Source organism: Simochromis diagramma, unplaced genomic scaffold (genome assembly GCF_900408965.1).
Source record: "Simochromis diagramma unplaced genomic scaffold, fSimDia1.1 OVJJ01000031.1, whole genome shotgun sequence".
Classification (NCBI taxonomy): domain Eukaryota; kingdom Metazoa; phylum Chordata; class Actinopteri; order Cichliformes; family Cichlidae; genus Simochromis; species Simochromis diagramma.
In genome coordinates this window covers 2,801,266-2,821,439 of record NW_024386983.1, presented here as the reverse complement: position 1 = coordinate 2,821,439, position 20,174 = coordinate 2,801,266, and the positions used below count along the sequence as shown (strand labels likewise).

Sequence of the window (20,174 nt, the reverse complement as noted above, 5' to 3'; positions counted from 1 at the left end):
AAATCTCCGCCCACCTACAGTACCCCAGAGGTCTGCGGAGCTCCCTGGAACTGCGCGCTTTCTTCTAGTGATGGCCCGCTTGAAGCTGACGCTCCGGTGCGTGTGTCAAAAAAATCAACACACTGCTTCAGAAGCACTGTGTTGAAGCTTGATTCGTTTGGGCAGAGTCACGTGATCAGTGACGTCCGAAGCTTCATTTAGAACCTAACTGCTTCGGTATCTGATTCAATGGTTTATAAGGAAGTGAATCATTCGCGGGATTTGTGGAGTGTTTTGATGGTGACAGATAGTGAACCGCTGATATTTCTACTGAGAGATTTGAAGCCAGCAAGGAATAGAGGGGGTTCTGTTGTGTGGGAGTATTTTGAATTGATTTTTGTCAATCGGGTGGGTTTTCCAGCTTTGTGTTCTGGCCGTTTGCTTTTGTTTTGTGCGTGTTTATTATATCTGAAAACAGGAAAAAGGTCAAATGTCAAATCTGATTTTCATAATATAAATATCATTAAATAACTTTAGAAAAACTTCCATTTGACTCTTTACATTTAATGTTATAAAAATATATATCTTATTTTTTTAATTAATCTTAAAATGTTAGTCTGCAAAATGTGCAGCAATTTAATCTATTTATTCTCTTTAGCTGATAGTTTGTGGGGCCCAGGTAGACTGTGTAACTGCATCTCTACCAGTTTCTCTGCACTCCAGCCTCTTCTGTGCCATGTGAAGGGATTTTCCTTAATGCAGGAGAAATGATCTCCACGAAAAGGAACAGGTTCGGTCACCGCAGAGTGAAACAAATTCGCTTCTTAAATAAAAATGAAAAAGGGCTATAAATGCATTATGTTTTTAATTTGCAAGTTTATAAGCATTTTCCTTTTCCAGTTCACAATCAATTCTACCCCCAGGTCAAAAATATGTATAGGAAAATGTCCCTAATATAATATTATTTATAAATATACCCGTCCGGCGATTAATTGCATAAGTACAAGGAGGCGGGACCTCACAGCAGAAACATACTCCATAATGTGTAGTACATTATTATATGTATATTATATGTAATGTGGTTTCAATTATTGTATTTACCAACATCAAGAAGTCACAAGCAAAGAAAGACCACACCATGTTTAAACAAGGTGCATGTTTAAACAAGGAAAGTTTACAGGTCAAAATTATTTATTAAAGTAATAAACAACATTTTTGTCATCCCAAAAAATACACGTTTAAAGCAACACAACGGTGGCCCAATATCAGACAGAACTTCACTCTGTAGAGTGGGCAGTCATTATGAAGCAGTTGGTTTTATTTTGTAGATTCAAGCTGCTCTTCATATTTTTGGCCACCAGAGAGGACTGTGTTGAAAAGCTTCGAGTAATGAACCGTTTTTCAATACAAGCTTCAATGGTTCAGAAAGCTTCATTTGGCCATCACTACTTTCTTCTATTTCTTCTTTTGAACAACGAGGAGAGGGCCCAGCCAGACCCTGCCAAAAATAGGTGCAACTCCTTAGCCTCACTCTCCACGGAAGTCTTTAGTAAAAGGCGAAAGACTTGTACGTTTTGAAGAGAAGCCAGAGTGTGTGTTTCTTTGGCCTCGCAGGAAGCCGCAGTGACTCCTCGTCCCGGCTTCCGGCGTCACGGTAGGCCCTGTTTGCTTGGCTGAAGGGGCAGATCTCAGGCCCCGCCTGCTCTGCTCCAGAGTTCCACTTTGACAGGAAAGGGGTGACTGGAGAGGAGCACATATGTTACTGTAATACATCACATCCAATTTCAAAGGGATGTATGGGACATCCCTCCCACCTTTTGATATTGTCTGATACATAGTTGTTCTTTTACATATTCATACCCCCCCCCCCCCCATATTAATTTAAAAATTCCCCGTGTTAGCACCTTCCTATGAGTCTGTGGCATTGGAAAGACATATGCCAAATGGAGTAGGGCAGGTAAGATGTCAGCTTTTACGGCCAAAACTTTGCCAGTTATAGTGAGCTTTCTTTTTGACCACATCCCCAATTTCTTTAAGATCTTCGCTATCTTCAAATCCCAGTTGTAATTTGCATCCCCCCCTGGATTTCCAAAATCTATGCCCAGGACCCGCATGGGCCCTTCACACAAAGAAAGCCCGCAAAGCGTCTCTCTCCTACCTGCCCATCGTCCCAAAAATTTATATTTTGATTTCTCCTCATTGACCTTTGACCCCGCAGCGCTCTCAAAGGTCTGTATTGTTCGTATCATCTCCCTCACACTTCCATCATCTTCCAAGTAAAGAACTGTGTCGTCAGCGTACTGGGAGATCTTCAACACCTCCCCCCCTGGCAAGGGCACTCCTCTAATTTTCTCGTTTCCTCTTATTGCACACGCTAAAGGTTCTACATATATAACATAGAGTAGGGCGGACAGGGGGCAACCCTGCCGTAGCCCTCTCGTTTGTTGTACTTCCTCTGTTAAGTGTCCATTTATCTTTATCTTGCAAATTATGTCAGTATACATCATACTTATCCAATTCAAAAATTTTCCTCCTATATCAAAATTTCTCATCACCCTCCATAAGAAATCATGATTGACCCTATCAAAAGCTTTTTCCTGATCGGACTTGGGGAGAGAGCAGCGACATGTGAAGACGTGTTTTTGCGAGCTCTGCTTAGATTGACCATTTGCGTAATTTTCCCGCTCCCCTTCTAGTACATCCCGGCGCGAACCTGTCTCACAAGTGCCTAATCTTTCGAATCAGTTGTATTTTGTAGTCTAAAGCTGTTCAACATGCCTAAATCGCTCAAGCAGAAGCCGGGGCCTGATGCCTCGGACTTGCCTGGCGCGGATCCGGCCGCGGGGGTGGGGGCAGGGCCGGATCTCGACACAATCATGGCGGCCATAAAGCAAACGGAGCAGAATGTGCTAGCCAAGATCGACTCGTCTGTGATGGCAGCTGCAGGTGAACTACACAAGAAAATAGATGACTTGGCGGGTGATTTAACGTCAGAGGTCCTGAGTGTGCGCGCAGAGTTTGCGAAGGCTATCGAAGACATGCAGAAAGAAAACGCCACGCTCTCGACCCGCACTGATGATCTTGAGGAGGAAGCTAATGGCCAGGCTAACCGTGTTGTAGCACTGGAAGCTAAAGTTGATGCGCTATCTGCCCAAGTCGTCCGGTTGGCAGACAAGGCCGATGATTTGGAGTCCCGGCAACGTCGTGATAACTGCAGACTAATTGGAGTGGAAGAGGGATTCGGAAATATTCGACCGGAGAAAGCCGTGGCTGAATTGTTGAAGGAAGCGCTCGCCCTCGACTATACGCCGACGCTCGATCGGGCGCATAGGAGCCTGCAGCCGAGGCCAAAGGATGGAGATGCCCCGAGACCGATAATCGTCAAGTTCCACTATTTTCAGGAGAAAGTGGATGTTCTTCGAAAGGCCATGGGGGCAGGTCCCATTACCCGTAATGGGAAGCGTTTCTACATCTACCCAGATTACTCGGCCACCGTTAGAAAGAAGAGATCGGCCTTTACCGAGGTGAGAAGATTGCTTCGCCGGTGTACGGGAGTGAAATATGGTCTCCTGTATCCAGCTACATTGAAAATCACAACCCCGGCTGGCGAACAGATGTCTTTCGAAGACCCGATCAAGGCAAGGCACTACGTCGAGACCAATCTGCGCCCACGGGAGACGGAGGGAGAGTGACAGTTAATTCACGGACCACAACAGGTATCACACGCTGCGTGCTACCATTGAGGTAGTCTGCACAGGCTGTGCATTGACTGGTGAACGTCGCCACGCTACGGTTGGATGCCCTTTATGATTGGACAAGGTATAGCTATAAGATGTTGAGGATTTCTGTGGATGTCATGTGGCCTGGGGAATATTTTATTTCAGAATATCTTCGGTATCCTCATTGGTCTTAGTTCCAGCCCGACACCATAACCCCAACAGTGCTTTTATTTTGCTTTTTGATGTATTCTGATTAATTAATCCCCTTTTTCTTATCACCAGTGTCATTATTTTTATTGGGTTTTACCCCTTTCTTGTGGGATTATTTTCCAACCGTGAGTGTTCAGAGCCGTACCGGCCTGTAAGTGGATGGGTGCCGACATGCATGCGGCAATAATGATGCTGAGTCAAGGGTCTTGTTATACTTTGTTCTGTCTTTGCTGAGTTCATGTAAGAGTTTAAGCTAGTGTAAACGTGTTATATGCCTAGGAGAGAGAGGAGTGTTTTCAGGGCAGTCTCAGGTTTGTGGAAGACCAGCCCAGGGGTCCAGGATGGTGAGAGGTTTGTCTATGTTTATCTGTTTGTTTTTGTTAGTTTTGCTTTGGGTTTATCTGTGGTTTATGTTGTGACTCATACAGGCACTGAAACACTGAGACATAACCAACGTGCAGGACCAGTCTATTATGGATTGTGGCACTATGACTCTGGATAATGTGAATAATCAACAGAAATCGGTCTCATTCATTAGCTGGAACGTCAAAGGGCTGAATAATTTGGTTAAAAGAAGCAAGGTATTTAGTCATTTGAAATCGCTCAAACCTGACGTGATGTTTCTACAGGAGACACACTTAAATACTAACTCCCAAAAAAGATTAGGTTGTAAGTGGATTGGACAAATATATCATTCACGTTTTAACTACAAAGCCAGGGGAACAGCAATCTTAATTAGGAAGGGGGTTCCATTTGAACACTCTGAAGTGATATCAGATCCTAATGGCAGATATGTTGTTGTAGTGGGCAAGCTGTTTAACACACCACTAATACTGGCTAATATTTATGGACCCAACTGGGACAACGCACAGTTCTTTCTTAATTTTTTTTCGACTCTCCCAGACCTTGTCTCCTATAAACTAATTCTAGGTGGAGACTTTAATTGTGTCCTTTCTCCCCAGCTGGACCGATCAAGCGTAAGGTCGAGCAGCACCCTCTCGTCAGCAGCAGTGGCTATCAATTCCCTACTTCGTTCTTACGGCTTATCAGACCCTTGGCGTGCAACAAACCCAACTACGAAGCAATTTTCCTTTTTTTCCCCTGTACATCATAGTTACTCCAGGATTGATTACTTCATTGTCGATAACCAGCTACTTCCCTTAATTTCCAGCACCAAATACCACAGTATAGTGTTGTCAGATCATAGCCCTGTGCAGATGGGTCTGGTTTTTCCAGGTAATGTAGCGCCCCAACGAACGTGGCGGCTAGACCCCCTATTACTTTTATGTGAACGCTTTAAAACGTTTCTCAGCAATCAGATTGACTTCTTTCTAGAAATTAATGACACTCAGGATGTGTCGAGGGGAGTCTTGTGGGAGTCTATGAAAGCCTATATTAGGGGCCAAGTTATTTCTTATGTGGCACACAGAGACAAGGAGCGCTCTAAACAACTTAAAGAACTGGCTGACAAGATTGCGGATATGGATAGGCGTTACGCTCTTTCACCTACGCCAGATCTTTTTAAGGAGAAATTACTGTTGCAAACTGAATTTGACACGCTTATGACATGGAGAGCCGAAAGAAATATTTTTAAATCCAGGCAGGTATATTATGAGCATGGAGATAAAGCGGGGAGGCTCCTTGCACTTCAGCTCAAACAGCGGTCAGCTGAACGCGTGATTTCGGGAATTGAAATAGGTGCTGATTCGATATCTCACGACCCCCGAGTCATTAATGACCAGTTCAAATATTTCTACTCTACCCTATATCAATCAGAGGTGGGCAGTAATTCATCCGAGATCTACTCGTTTCTTGACTCGCTGGATCTTCCCAAGCTCTCTCCGGACGCTCAGTCGCCTTTGGAACAGCCGTTGTCGATTGAAGAGATAACGAACGCTATTAAATTATCTCAGACTGGAAGGGCGCCAGGTCCGGACGGTTTCCCCATGGAGTTTTACAAGGGATTTTCTTCGAAGCTCACACCTATTTTAGAATCAGTTTATGCTGAATCTTTTGCTACTGGCAATCTGCCGCAGACGCTTACCCAGGCCACGATCTCAGTCTTACTAAAGAAAGATAAAGATCCTGTACAGTGTAGCTCATACAGGCCAATAAGTCTTTTGTGCTGTGACTATAAGATTTTAACCAAAACTCTTGCACTACGGTTGGACCCTGTTATTTCCACCATTATTAATGAGGACCAAACGGGCTTCATTCCCGGACGGCAGTCATTTTTTAATGTGAGACGACTGTTTAATGTGGTATTCTCCCCCCATTCGACAATACAACCGGAAGTTATTCTGAGCCTTGACGCTGAAAAGGCGTTTGATAGAATCGAATGGTCCTACCTTTTCACAGTTCTGGAGAAATTCGGCATGGGACCTACTTTTTGTAGATGGATTAAAGTCCTATATTCAACGCCTATGGCTGCAGTCAGGACAAATGGTCTGATTTCGGAATATTTTTCGCTCTACAGGGGGACGAGGCAGGGCTGTTGCCTGTCACCCTTCCTGTTTGACATTGCGATCGAACCGCTGGCAATTGCTATCAGATCTGATGAGAGGATTAAAGGTATATCCAGGGGTGAGGTAACTCATAAAACTCTGCTTTATGCTGATGATCTCCTTTTGCAGATATCAGACCCAATTGGGAGTATGCCCCACCTTTTCCGCTGGCTGCGGGAGTTCAGCAACATATCGGGGTATAAGGTTAATTTATCAAAATCTTTACTGTTTCCATTGAACAATCTGGCAAAACAGACCACTTATGACGATTTGCCTTTTAAAATTGAAAATGACAAATTCACATATTTGGGACTGGAAATAGCTGGCTCGATTAAGACTATTTTCCAGTATAACTACAGGTCTATTCTGGACAGTACTAAATCTGATCTGGATAGGTGGTCAAAACTTCCACTTTCGCTGGCAGGACGGATAAATGTGGTGAAGATGACTGTAATGCCCAGGTTTCTTTATCTATTCCAAATGATCCCCATCTTTCTCCCCAAATCCTATTTTGCCCAGCTGGATCGCTTTGTCTCTTTGTTCATATGGAACAAAAAACCTGCACGCATAAGGAGAGCAAGCCTGGAGAGAGCTAAAGCTGATGGTGGTTTGGGCTTACCTAATTTCTTATTCTATTATTGGGCTGCTAACATTGTCAAGCTGACATATTGGATAACCATGTTTGCGGATGGGGAGGGTCCAGTCTGGGCAGATATGGAACTGAGAGCTACACTCCCAATCTCCCCGATTTCGATCTTAACTGCCCCTCTCCCACTGAATGTCAAAGCATCTGGACTGAACTCCAATTTGGTGGTTCAAAATTCAATTAAGATCTGGGGTCAATTCAGGAAACATTTTAACTTGACAAATACTTGTGGCTTTTCTCCGATAATGTTTAACCATCTTTTTACACCATCTCAAATAGATCATTCATTTGCAATCTGGCACAGAAACGGTCTGGTTTTCTTTCAAGATCTCTTCACTGAGGATGGCTTTGTCTCATTTAAATATTTGTGTGAAGACCATAACTTACCAAAGTCTCACTACTTCAGATACCTTCAGGCTCGGAGTTTTGCCTCTAAATTTCTCCCAGGGTACCCGTCTCTGCCCTCTAAGGACCTACTGTATCTAGTTCTTAATGTGAGTCAGCCCACTAAAAGAGCAATATCGAAGATTTATGCATTGATTCTTGAAAGCTGCCCTCATACATGGGACAAACCTAAGGCGGCGTGGGAAGGGGAGGTTGGAGAACTCATGTCAGAAGACATCTGGAAGAAAGCCATACAGCGTATACATACGTCTTCTCTCTGTATTAGACATGGCCTGATTCAATTTAAGGTCGTCCACAGGCTCCATTACTCTAATGACAGACTGTCTAAACTGTACCCTGATGTTGCACCGAATTGTCCTAGATGTGATTACTCTCCTGTTTCTTTGGGGCACATGTTTTGGTCATGTCCCTCTCTATATGGTTTCTGGGCATCAATTTTTCAATCACTGTCAGCTATATCGGGTGAAACACTGCGGCCTGACTCTTTGATAGCTATCTTCGGTGTACCTCGGGAAGAGCTGAGACTCTCTCCCCTCCACAAAAACGCAATAGCCTTTGCCTCGTTGCATGCCCGCCGTCTGATACTGCTGAGCTGGAAGGCGTCGAACCCTCCTTCCTACGTCCATTGGATTAGAGAGGTGATGTTGGGATTAGCTCTGGAAAAAATTAGGTATACCGTGCGCGGCTTGGAGAGTAAATATGACAAAACCTGGTCACGGTTCATAACTCATGTCAAGAGTCTGTCTTTTGCCTGATTTATTGTTCTTTACTTGTTGGTAATTTATGCTCTTGCTCTCTTCTCGGGCTGCTGTCCACAGTCTCCTCAATGCCCGTACTTTGACTGTTGGGATTTCTTTATTCCCTTTTTCTTCTTTGTTTCTTCTCTCATGTGCCGGGGTCCGGCTGTTGGCGCTATAATGACTGTCACAGATTGGTTTGAGTGTTTCTCCCCCCCCCCTTTTTTTTTTTTTTTTTTTTTTTTTTTTTTTTTTTGTGTTGTGTGTATTGTGCTTCCTGGTTGTGGGGATGCCACCTGGATGGGGGTGGGGGGTAGGGTTCGCAACTTTTGTAAGAAATTCTGGACTGTTTTGTTGGAAAACTATAAATAAAGTTGTAAAAAAAAAAAAAAAAAAAAAAAGCTTTTTCCTGATCAAGTGTTACGCATATTGTTGTCAAGTTCCTCTCTTCGATGTATGTAAGCACATCTCTATGTAATTGTAAGTTCCAACCAATCTGCCTGCCCTTTACCCCGCATGTCTGGTCTGCATTAATAATAGCAGGCAAGACTCGGGCCAGGCGTCTTGCTAGAGTTCGACTCAAAATTTTGTAGTCCACGCAGACCATTGAAAGAGGCCTATAATTTGAAAGCACAGCAGGTGAGCCTTTCTTATGTAGTAAACTTATCACACCCGTCCTCATACTCTTTGGCATTCTACCCGTTTCACACATGTCTTCAAATACCTCCAACAAGTGGTCTCCGATGAGATCCCAAAAGGTGATGTAAAACTCCTTTGTGAGTCCATCTATCCCAGGTACCTTGTTATTCTTCATTGTCTTTATCGCCTCGTATAGTTCGTGGTTTGTTATGCTCCTTTCCAAAAGCTTCCTTGCGTCCTCTGGTAACCTCTCTTTCAGAAAACCTAAAACCATTTCTTGAGCCCCTCTATCTACTTCTTCCACACCAAACAATGAACTGTAGTACTCCTCTACCATCTTCAAAATATTATCCCGTCCAGTAACCGATTTCCCTTCCCTTTCCAGTTCCATAATTGCCCCTTTTTCCTCTTTCTTTTTCATTTGAGCAAAAAAATAGGCCGAGCACTTCTCCTGTTGCATATACTCCTCCTGCATAAATTTAAACATTCTTGTTTTCGCCCTCTCCTGAAACAAAACCTCCTGTTCCTTTAATAATATATTCAGTTCCTCGCTCTCTTCCCAGTTTTTTTCCTTATTTCTCTGAGCTTCTATCCCTGCACGTTCGCCGCTTCCGGCTGCTTTCTGGCTCTTGGCTTGGCAGACCTTACTTTGTTTGGCTTTCTTGCTTTTGCACAAAGTCAGCAAAGGGGGCACCGTTCCCGGAGGCGCTGCAATACCGGGTCGATGCGTGGAGCGAACGGAGCGAGCCCCTTATTCGGCTCCCTGTTCTAAAAATGCGTTTAATACGTTGCCCCCGAATCGGGGGCGTATCAGATATTAAACTGATAAGAACAGTTTTTTTTTTTTCCTTTTTTTATTTTCAAAAAACAAAACATCACATACATGTACATTATTAAACATCACAAAGGGTAAGCCTATTCTATACAAAGCGAGACATTTTCTCTCTCCATTGATCGAAAGGTTCAAAGGTCCTTTCTACAAGTACTGTGGCATCTAAATAGCAAAATAATAAGTCGTAAAGAGGAGAAACACACGTTCAATTGTACAGTCATACCAAAGTTACATCACATCTTCTAAATTGGCATAAAAATCCCCGTTACCTTATTTTCCAATCCTTTTATCAACTCAATACTGATCTTACCATGTGTTGCTCTCAAAGAAACGAACAAAACAACCAAAAAAACTTTTCTTCTTAGGCCTTTATATTAAGTGACTTCTAAGGAATGTCTTTCCATCTATCTTTGATTGTATCCCACCCCCCATTTCAATTTCTCCAGCAGCCGCACTTTTTCTATTTCCTTCTCTACCAATCTACATATACTCTTGGCTGTCCATTTGTATGACCCCAAAATGCACCCTTGCCGGGCCTTCCACAAATATAGTTCCGGCGTCACGGTAGGCCCTGTTTGCTTGGCTGAAGGGGCAGATCTCAGGCCCCGCCTGGGGTCCGTTCTTCGTACCTCGCTAAGTAAGTTAGCCGGATTTGATTGTTGACGATTTCGCGTGATCTTGGATCGTTCGGTTCTCCGAAGCTCATCCGGGACTTGCTGTCATAGCAACAGATCCGTAAGCGTAAACCTGCTCGGGAGCAGGCTTACTTTATGTAAACAGGATTAGATCGCGGCCACTCAGGTATGTCCGCTTCATTTATACGAAAGCAACAGCGATATTTTACCACTGTTTTACCATAAATAAATATTATCAATGTAACTAAAGATAATGCAGTACTTGATCCTGTCATTGATTTCATACAGATACATACAGGTCATTTCCTAAAAAAAGGGAAATGTACTATTAATCATTCTATTTCATGTATTTGATTATTTCAGATGTAATTCATATGTTAGAGTAGTAATAGTAAATTACTTCATGTAATCAAGATGAGAGACCACGGCTATAAAAGCTCCCTGTTCTAAAAATGCGTTCCTAGTGCAGTCAACTTTCCATTAACATACTTCCATACAAAGCTCTTTGGAAAAGTCAGCCTTTTTTGCAATGACGGGCTGTGACTTACATCAATTATCATCTGGACATCTATCAGGTCTTCAAATGGTTGTGTATGCTGAACTAGAATGGAAGATGCCATATCTATACTCTTCGAACATCAGTATAGTTAAACAGGAAATGAAGTATAGGAGATAGTTGATTTTTGATCCTTGTAATCTATAAGACACATTGAATTTCAAACAGAAAAAGGCTTAACATATGACATTTTTGAGTTTGCAAGTGAAAATTTACATCAAAAAGAAAATGTGCACTGGAATACAGCAAAACAGGTTCACTTAAATGACAGATACATATTGTAGTTCTTTTTAGGAAAAAAAATTCCATCACTCACTCACACTGACACACAGATTTTGATTTTCCTGATTAATCTTGGGAATATTGGATTGTTGTCGTTCTTGACGTCTGTAACGAATCCTCTGCAAGAGCATATTTAGCTTCCATGGATTCCCTGAAGCATTAAACAGTAACACATTAGTTGCATTTTTGCAGAAAAGACAGTAAAAAAGTGTGCATGTTGCATGATGCCTTACCAGGAATCTTATCACGAGGCTGTGGTACCATCATGTCATTAGCAGGCTCTTCTTCCCAGTGTACACCAAGATCTGACCTCCATTGTTTCCAGTTCATTTCTTCCACCCTGAAGCAGAAAAAAAAGAAAGACCTTTTCATTGTCAGTTTATCACTTTAATAACCACAAAATACATCTTCCTCTATATATATAAGCTTAAATTACTCTTGTACACCAGAGAGGATTTTCTCTTACTAGCCATAGTGATATTAAAGACTAGAAAATGCCGACACCAGTCCAGCAGTCAGACCTCAACAGGTAACAAAAGTAGTAATGAGCGGTCAGGCTTGAAACTTACAGAGGTACCTACATGTAGGTATGTAGGACTGTAGCCTAAGGTTTATATTGTTAACTGGTAATTTGACTGTGTGTTTCATGTCATTTTTTTACAGAGAAACACAAAACTAACATGGCAAGTAGTGTAACTACAGGGAGTGCAGAATTATTAGGCAAGTTGTATTTTTGAGGAATAATTTTATTATTGAACAACAACCATGTTCTCAATGAACCCAAAAAACTCATTAATATCAAAGCTGAATGTTTTTGGAAGTAGTTTTTAGTTTGTTTTTAGTTTTAGCTATTTTAGGGGGATATCTGTGTGTGCAGGTGACTATTACTGTGCATAATTATTAGGCAACTTGACAAAAAACAAATATATACCCATTTCAATTATTTATTTTTACCAGTGAAACCAGTATAACATCTCCACACTCACAAATATACATTTCTGACATTGAAAAACAAAACAAAAACAAATCAGCCACCAATATAGCCACCTTTCTTTGCAAGGACACTCAAAAGCCTGCCATCCATGGATTCTGTCAGTGTTTTGATCTGTTCACCATCAACATTGCGTGCAGCAGCAACCACAGCCTCCCAGACACTGTTCAGAGAGGTGTACTGTTTTCCCTCCTTGTAAATCTCACATTTGATGATGGACCACAGGTTCTCAATGGGGTTCAGATCAGATAAACAAGGAGGCCATGTCATTAGTTTTTCTTCTTTTATACCCTTTCTTGCCAGCCACGCTGTGGAGTACTTGGACGCGTGTGATGGAGCATTGTCCTGCATGGAAATCATGTTTTTCTTGAAGGATGCAGACTTCTTCCTGTACCACTGCTTGAAGAAGGTGTCTTCCAGAAACTGGCAGTAGGACTGGGAGTTGAGCTTGACTCCATCCTCAACCTGAAAAGGCCCCACAAGCTCATCTTTGATGATACCAGCCCAAACCAGTACTCCACCTCCACCTTGCTGGCGTCTGAGTCGGACTGGAGCTCTCTGCCCTTTACCAATCCAGCCACGGGCCCATCCATCTGGCCCATCAAGACTCACTCTCATTTCATCAGTCCATAAAACCTTAGAAAAACCAGTCTTGAGATATCTCTTGGCCCAGTCTTGACGTTTCAGCTTGTGTGTCTTGTTCAGTGGTGGTCGTCTTTCAGCCTTTCTTACCTTGGCCATGTCTCTGAGTATTGCACACCTTGTGCTTTTGGGCACTCCAGTGATGTTGCAGCTCTGAAATATGGCCAAACTGGTGGCAAGTGGCATCTTGGCAGCTGCACGCTTGACTTTTCTCAGTTCATGGGCAGTTATTTTGCGCCTTGGTTTTTCCACACGCTTCTTGCGACCCTGTTGACTATTTTGAATGAAACGCTTGATTGTTCGATGATCACGCTTCAGAAGCTTTGCAATTTTGAGACTGCTGCATCCCTCTGCAAGATATCTCACTATTTTTGACTTTTCTGAGCCTGTCAAGTCCTTCTTTTGACCCATTTTGCCAAAGGACAGGAAGTTGCCTAATAATTATGCACACCTGATATAGGGTGTTGATGTCATTAGACCACACCCCTTCTCATTACAGAGATGCACATCATCTAATATGCTTAATTGGTAGTAGGCTTTCGAGCCTATGCAGCTTGGAGTAAGACAACATGCATGAAGAGGATGATGTGGACAAAATACTCATTTGCCTAATAATTCTGCACTCCCTGTACTTATTTTCTCATGGGAGCAATTACATATGCATTACTTTTAAGAAAGGCGTTTGGTGTAATATGTGTAAAACATTCATTTTTTGTGTGCGCGTCTGAGAGGGGAAATACCTGCAAGATCCACAAACATTTGATCACCCAGCATGTAATTAATTTGCATGAATGTAATCTCTTTGATATGTTGCTTGACGATGGTGGTAGCTCTGACAGTGGAACCAATCTGAGCCAATGAGAATCAATAAGTGATACAAGTACTGGAATCAGAATTGCTAAATTCTTATCAATTCCCACTCATAGTTGACGTCGCTCCTTTTTAGTTACTAAATTGTCATCCAAGGCAAACATACGGTTCTGTCTCTCAGACATCTCCATGTTTGTTTTGTTCTATTCTGCACTAAGAAATTTAAACGCATCCATTGCTAAATCGCATAAAGATTCATACCAAGATTATTGGATCTGTCCTAGTTTCCAAATGTACACAGTGGACACAGTCAAGTTGTTTTGTTTGTTTGTTTGATGTTTTTTGAATGAATTAAAATTATTAATTGTTTTACCTGAAAAATCTTCTATGCTTGTCTATGCTGTTTCTGGAACACACCATCCTAGACATTCTGCATTGCAGCTTGCTCCTCAGCCACCTTGGTAGAGTCCTCTCCATATCCAAAATTGTGAAGACCCGCTAAAAATGTGAAACAATATGTTCGCTTACACAGAACTTCAGGAAACCCTTTGGAGCTTTTAAATAAGAATTCTGCATTCTCTGAAATAAGAATTAATTTTTTGAGATGTATGAAGTCATGTTTAATAATAATGGATTGGATTTATATAGCGCTTTTCAAGGCACCCAAAGCGCTTTACAATACCACTATTCATTCACTCTCACATTCATACACTGGTGGAGGCAGCTACAGTTGTAGCCACAGCTGTCCTGGGGCAGACTGACAGAAGCGAGGCTGCCATATCGCGCCATCGGCCCCTCTGGCCAACACCAGTAGGCAAGTAGGGTAAAGTGTCTTGCCCAAGGACACAACAACCAGGACAGAGAGCCCGGGGATCGAACCGGCGACCTTCCGGTTACAGATGCGATTTCCAACCCCCTGAGCCACGGTCGCCCCTACGATTTAACAGATTCCCACCGGCAAGTTCCTGATGTTTTCACTTTGTGTGGAGATTCTTTCGACAGTGTTGCTCATCAGGGCTATCAGCATGTTCAGCAGGAGGATGTATGTGAGAACTATGCAAGAGATGAGCAGGATGTGGTAAACTTCTTTGTACTGAACGTCGTCCGTGAACTGCAGATCTCCCATTCCAATAGTGAACTTGAACATTTCCAGTGTTGTAAAACAAATGTCATTGTAACTTGGCTTCACACATTTATATGGTTCAAAAAAGCTTCTCATTTGTGCTGCCGTGTCATTTGTCATTTTTGTGTGAGCCGGAGGGGAGTCGTGTATGAGAGCAACAATGGCTATGAAAAAAGAAGAAAATGTATGTCAGAACATTAAACTAATTAAAAAACCTCTTCTGCATATAACTTTAATTTTCACATCTTTGTTACCCAAGCATCAAACAGGCTGCCTAGACTTATTTTGTTTTGGCTATAAAATTAAAAAATAACTTTCAGAAACCAGTTGAATTTTCTCTCTACCCCAGAGTGGTCGACGAATTACATTAAGGTGACATGATAGCATCTAGTTTGAGCTGTCTGCGTTCAGACAGCAGTACCTTGTGAATACTTTGCGCTACCGTGATATACCAAATATCCCCCTAAAGAAACCGCTTGAATTTTTAAACACAAATGGAGTTGAAGTCATTTAAAAAGCATTTGTAAGATGGGCCTGCCATCAGGCTGATATTAAAAAAATAAAATAAAATAAAGAGACTTAAAAAAGGTTAAAGTCTTACCAGCAGAAAATCCAAAAAGCAAGACGCTATAGACGCATAGAAAATGTAACAGGTCACCCAGGATCATCTAAAGAGAAACAAATACTGTAAACTGAGCCACTCATGTCTGGCTAGGCAGCCTGTTTTAGTAACAAAACTCTTACTCTTTGCATCATGACACTGTACATCCCCAATTACTTGGAGCCAATGAGAGCACAAGGAGGCCAACATATTCCTTCAGCCCACACCCATACAGAACCACACAGATTAGAAGAAGTGCTGCCTGCAGGAAACTGCAAAGACAAGAGATTTGCAACAGCATTGACAGTAAAGGTCTGGCCATTAAAAAATAAATAAATAAAAATAATCTCATTGCAATGCTTACAACAGAATATCAGTGAATCCATCAACAAATAAAGCATTGAAGGTAGGGGGATTCCTCCAGAAAAGAGTTATCTGAAAATATAAACGCCAGATAAACAAATGATATGAATTCATTTTCAGTGAATGACTGTATCGGTTTCAGCATTCTTACCGTCTTATAGAGAAACCTCAGTGCTCCAAGGATGATGATGAGCTCACCAACACATCGGAGATGGTCAAGTGGAAAATTTTCAATGGGAAACGGTGGCTGCAGATCAAAGGGTTATGAGTCACAGCTTAGGCTGATGAAGAGTTTAAAAACAAGAGAACATTTTTGATTTTTCCTCTAGGTTTTCTGTCTTACCTGTCCCTCCTTCCTGTAGAACGTCACAGCAGTGAAGATGGTCAGGTAAACCACATAAAGCAAGAAATTCATCAAGAATAATTTGGAAGCGAACCTTTCCCACTTATTCTGAAGAAGACTGCGAAGTGGTTCAATCTGAAGCATCTCGGGACGATTCTGAAATTTACAAATCAGTTTTATTATTCAAAACATTCTCACTCAGCTCACTCACTCAATTTTTATTTGACAAAGACAACTTTCTATCCAACTTTATGCTTCAACAGACTGAGGACCCAACATAATAAAAATGTCTTGTTCTAATCATAAAAGCATACTGTGTACCATCTAGATACTCAGATTATTGTATCGTATTTAATCTTTGGTGAATTAATCTTGTGATCTAAGTCATTAGGATGACATGATGTAGAATGTGACGACAGCACATCCAGATTCAAAATTCAATCTTCAGAGGCAAATTTCTCACTGTAACTGCTGTTGTGTAGTCCTATACATTCAATTCAGTTTTATTTATTTATTTATTCAGTCACCTCAAAGTGACTAATATATGTGCATTATAAATTGAAAAGAAAAGCTGAAATTTCTCACCGGAATCTCACTCCCAAAGACTATTATCTCTAACACAGAGTTTTCTTCATTGGTGTCAATGGAGGTCATGTCATAAAGTGAAGAATGAACAGGTCCGTAGACCCATTCTGTAAACCTCCTGGATAGTGGCCTTGTCTCCTCATCCATGAATTCCCGGTGTAGCATGTGTCTAAACAGCTTAATCTTAATGTTACAAGAGCACAAGCTCACGAGGAGGTAGACTGCTGATTATGAAAAAAAAAAAGTTCCGTCAAGGCAAAACAGACATTTAGTAGAAAACAGACCTACCTCTATCTTACCGAGCTTGGCTGCCAGTTTTAGAGGAGTCATGCCTTCAGTATTTTCAATCTCTTGCAACTGGACTTTTTTGTCAAGCTTGTTCTGTTGAACAAGTATTTCATCATACATCTTCGCAATCATATCTGTGTTTTCTTTCGTGTTGTCTGCTATGACAACCAAGGTGTGCAAAACAGTGTTTCCTTGTGAGTCTCTGTCAGTCACGTCAGCTCTTCTGTAAGGATTTTCCATGAGAAAGGACACAATATCAGGCTGGTTGGTGCAGGCAGCCAATGACAGAGGGAGCTCCCCTAATTTAAACACAAACAGATGAGCTTAGAGATAACACTCAGCCATAAACAACTGAGACAGAAAGTGTAGCTTGTTAACACCAATATGACATTACCCACCAGAATAAAAGCCCATTTCAGCATGACGCTGGAAAAACTTTCCATTTGCTTTGGCTTGCACATCAGCTCCTTTCTGGACTAGCAGCTTCACATGCTCAAAGCTCCGCCTCTCAATGGCAACAAGCAAGGCTGTCTGACCTGTTACACATAGGACTTTTGTTATAAGAAACAAGCTGAGGTTAGTCATCACAATTTTGTATGATCCATAATTTATCTTGAAAGGCTTGCCAGTACAACACAGAAACATCGATAGGTCTATTTTAAGATTGGCAGTTTTCCTTCACCCTACCTTTGTAGTAAGGATCTGTATAAGATGCATTGATCAAATTTTCTAAATCTCCAGTTTTCTCTGCTGTGTCAAGGATGACTTCAATAGTGTTGTTATTTCCACCCTTCAGATTCAGCAAAGCTTTCAGTAATGCCGTTTTCCCATTAGTTTCATCTGAGAGCGAAAATGATCACACACACACACACAACCAAATCACCTCATTATATGTTCTCAGTTTGTTTTGCTTTTTACTTCAGCAACTAACAGGGTCTTTCACTGCACACCAGGTATTTCTGAGGACTCCCTGCAGACAAGTATGTTCACAGAGAACATTAGGACATAGTCAGTCATAAATAAGACAACAGCTTCCATGCTACTTGCCTGTGAATTCTGGGCTTGCAAGTCTTTTATCATGACATCGCAGGTAGTCGAGCAGGCCGTGAAGTTCTGTCGCGTCTCCCTTTAAATACTTTGTCCCTTTTGAATATTTCACTGCAAGCGTGGTCAACACTGACACTAAACTGCCTGGAGAGCAGAAAGAAAATAAAGTCCCAAAATACATTCTGTAGTATCAAATACAGTCATTTTTAAAAATCTCTGCATCATAGTCATTGTCAATTGTTGATTTGTTTCTGTTCTCATTGTATGACGTATTATGATGGCTGTTTGGTAGCCGTTCGCATACTGTGCATACTCTCTCTCTCTTCATATATATGTGTGTGTACAACAGCTTTATGTTAATGTACAATCCTTAATATGTTTTGTCTGTGTGTGTGTGTGAGGGGGGGTGGGGGGCGCCAGAGGGAGTGCTCGCCCAGGGTGCCAAACAGGCTAGGACCGCCACTGCCTGGGACACACCAACCCCTTCATCTCGATAAGGTAGCGATGCATGGAGGGGGAACACTATGGGGCGCCGTTTGTAAAGTGAACCATACTGAAATTAACTGCAAGTTTTTTCCTCAAAACCTTACAAAAACATGTTTTTTCGAGTCATTTTTTCACAACATTTAGTAAAATATTTGTAACTTTACATATTTAAAACACAATTTTAAATGTTAACTCTAAATATTAAACATTAAATCTAAATGGTAAACGAGCATGTCCAGCTATTTAACTGGACATGTGCTGCAGCGATTGTGAAGTGGAGACTGCAGCTGCTGAGAGTCCACTACTCCTGAACCTTTGGATGGCCTACAAAACGGATCTTCCGATGTTTTCAGCTAAATCGCTGGACGTGCTGTTAGGCAAGAAGTGAAGCCGCTTATGGCGTTGAGAAGTGACCATCAGGGTAGAGCAGACACAATCTGACCACTACTGGCACACTTTTGCACCGGAGGTTTTCGTGAAGCTTTTATTTTGGTATTTCCGTTGATCCGTACAATAAATTTGTCCTGTAACATTTAGATTTAACATTTAACATTTAGATTTAAATATAATATTTAGATTTAACACTTAACATTTAAATTTAACATTTCGATTTAATATTTAAAATTGCGTAAAAATATTTTACTAAATGCTGTAAAAAATGACTCCAAAAAACATGTTTTTGTAAGGTTCTGAGCTAAATGTGGAAAAATGTTGCCGTTAATTTCAGCATGTTTTCACTTTACAAACGGCGCCCCTCTTGAGAGAGGGAAGCCAACGGGTAAAAAGATCGATTCTTATCGGATTACGTCGTGGAAGAGAAATTGTTCAAGCCATGTTTCCGAAGTAACAAAGAGCCGGCGAATGGCCTGGATTGCAGCCATTCGAAGACCAAATATAAAGTCCCAGAACACTCCGGCTCACATGTTAGTCTGCTCCAAGCATTTCCACAAAGGTAAGCCTTCTGTTGTAGTTATTACATAATTTATCATAACATAATTGTTGATGTAGGTTACAAATAAGTGTTATATTGATTTGAATTGAATTCGTTGCGCTATGCTGCTTTGTTCACTGTGGCTTTGCAGGCTAATATTTGTTGTGTTTTGTAGGAAAACCAGCCTATAAAATGCTGGAATGCGATCCAGACTGGGCACCCTCTATCAACCTGGGTCATACCGAGTTTAAAGCTTCTACCACAGCGAGATTTGATTGGTTAAAAGAGAGAGAGCGATATCAAAACAGCCACGAAAAGTCCCGCATATGTGCCCAAGTGTTGTATTGAAGCAGCCAAGTGATGAATAACTGTTTTCCAGCATGTTGTTTTGTTTTTGGGTTTTTTTTGCATTGTTAACTTGTTTTTCACCGGCGCTAATTAAGCACAATGGAATACAATTTTTGATTCTTTCTTGTAAGATTCTATTGTGACACCATCACTGATGATGTTTTGTGCTTGCTTGAGTATCCTCCAGTTTTCGTTTTGCCATGTTTTTGTTTTCTGCTGTTCTCACCACTCCTCGCAGTGCCTGTTTGTCTGTTACAGCAGCGGTCCCCAACCCCCGGGCCTCGGACCGGTACCGGTCCGTGAGTCGTTTGGTACTGGGCCAGGAGAGTTGAGGCTCAGGTGTGAAATGTATGGTTTTCAGGGTTTTTAATCGGTTTTCAGCGTTATTTTGTTATCGTTTTGATCGTTAACTCTGTTTTCCTGGGTCTTTTCACGTGTGTTATGAATAAATCTGATTTTTTTCGGTACCGGT

At 41.7% G+C, this 20,174-nt stretch overlaps 2 non-coding genes and 1 pseudogene across 2 annotated transcripts; all 3 read right to left on the bottom strand.

Moving 5' to 3' along the window:
* Window positions 1-1,461: 1,461 nt before the first annotated feature.
* On the bottom strand, window positions 1,462-1,573 carry LOC120738514. The gene has a single exon (XR_005697003.1). It is a non-coding gene; the product is annotated as a U5 spliceosomal RNA (small nuclear RNA).
* A 7,949-nt stretch (window positions 1,574-9,522) lies between these two features.
* Window positions 9,523-9,711, bottom strand: LOC120738510. Its single transcript, XR_005697002.1, has one exon. It is a non-coding gene; the product is annotated as a U2 spliceosomal RNA (small nuclear RNA).
* A 1,462-nt stretch (window positions 9,712-11,173) lies between these two features.
* Window positions 11,174-18,232, bottom strand: LOC120738472 (annotated as a pseudogene).
* Between the last annotated feature and the right edge of the window lie 1,942 nt (window positions 18,233-20,174).